The sequence below is a fragment of the Limulus polyphemus genome, unplaced genomic scaffold (genome assembly GCF_000517525.1).
Source record: "Limulus polyphemus unplaced genomic scaffold, Limulus_polyphemus-2.1.2 Scaffold5231, whole genome shotgun sequence".
NCBI lineage: Eukaryota > Metazoa > Arthropoda > Merostomata > Xiphosura > Limulidae > Limulus > Limulus polyphemus.
The window spans coordinates 55151-56730 of record NW_013670841.1 but is presented as its reverse complement, the minus strand read 5'-3'; positions in this window follow the sequence as shown (position 1 = coordinate 56730).

The following is a 1580-nucleotide window of genomic DNA, read 5'->3' as shown; positions in this document are numbered from 1 at the left end:
CTTTCAAAGTGAATTAAATACATTAAAAGATGATTTACTGTCTTTTACACAGGAAGGATATATTACCCATGGACCTAATCAGCCCCAGACAACAGGAAGCCACTTCCAGACCCTGCAGCTAAACCCTAATGCAGACATATTCAGTCCTGCCAGAAGTCACATTCCAGACATGAGTGTCAGCAATAGGGGGTGATCTAGTATGAAGGAAGCCACAGGAATTCGATGGGAAGGCTCCATGGGAAGCATATAGGGCACAATTTGAGCTCCTGGCAGAAATGAATGGATGGACAGAGGAGCAGAAAGCAGTGTACCTGGAAACGAGCCTGGAGGGACAATCACTGTAAATACTTGGACAGTTGTCAGCAGACGACAGGCACAACTATAGAGCACTGGTAGCTGCTCTAGAGCTCAGGTATGGAACTCAAAATCAGTCCGAAGTCTGCAGGGCTAGGTTTAGGACTAGAGTCCGTGCTAAAGGGGAAAATCTGCAAGAGCTGGCACAGGATTTGGAAAGTATGCACACAAGGCCTACCCAACTGCATCACCCGATATCCTCAAGCTGTTGCTGAGGGATCAGTTTGTAGATGCCTTGGATAGTCCACAACTGAAAATACAAATAAAGCAAGCACACCCCTCTACTATGCAGGATGCAATGGCCAGAGCTCATGAATTTGAATCCTACGTTAAGTCCAGCACAGAGGTACCAAGGTTGGTACAGTCATCAGGATTCAAGGCCAGAAAAGGGCAGCTTTCAGAGAAGTTTGAGGGACTTTGCTGGCACTGTAACAAACCTGGGCACAAGAGAGCTCAATGCTGGCAACTTCAACACAGGAAAGATGCCATGGCAGGAAAGGCTGCTACCCAGAAAGGTTGTTGGAACTGTGGAGAGCAAGGACATATGAAGAGCCAGTGTAAGAAGAATACTACTAATAAGTCAGCCTCAGGGAAACCAGTAGTGGTTGGTATTAAGGGACGCCAACCAACCCCCATCGTGAAAGTCCCAACAGCTAGGTGTAAAATGCCAAGCACACACAGTGTCAATGTGACAGGAAAGCTGGATGTCCAAAAGTGCAACTTTGTCATAAATTCTGCATCTCAGCAAACCCTTGTGAGTATCAAGGTGCTGGATCACAAAGGAGTACCAAAAGCCATGTGAAAACTCTGTGGTGTGACAGACATTATGCAAGGTTGTGAGGACCAGTGTGGGTAATTATTGAGCTCATGGGCATGAATGACAGATAGAAAGTATACTTGGCTGACATTAAAGACCAATGCATATTAGGGTTGGACTACTTAATACTGAAGAAGTGTGTAGTTAATTTTGATAAAATGATGATTGGAAACAACAAAGGCCAGACTCCAGTAAGTGTTGCTGCTTCTGTTGATTTGCATCTCACAGCACCTTAGTCAACTACAATACCCCCTATGTCAGAGAAGATCATTTGTGGTAGAATAATAGAACATCCCCAAGGAAGCCCGATGCTTGTGGAAGCAGTGGAAAACCCATCCAGGCCAGCAGGCGTAAAGATTGGAAGGTCACTTGTGGCAGGTTATCAAGTAGTACCCATAACTGTGTCTAA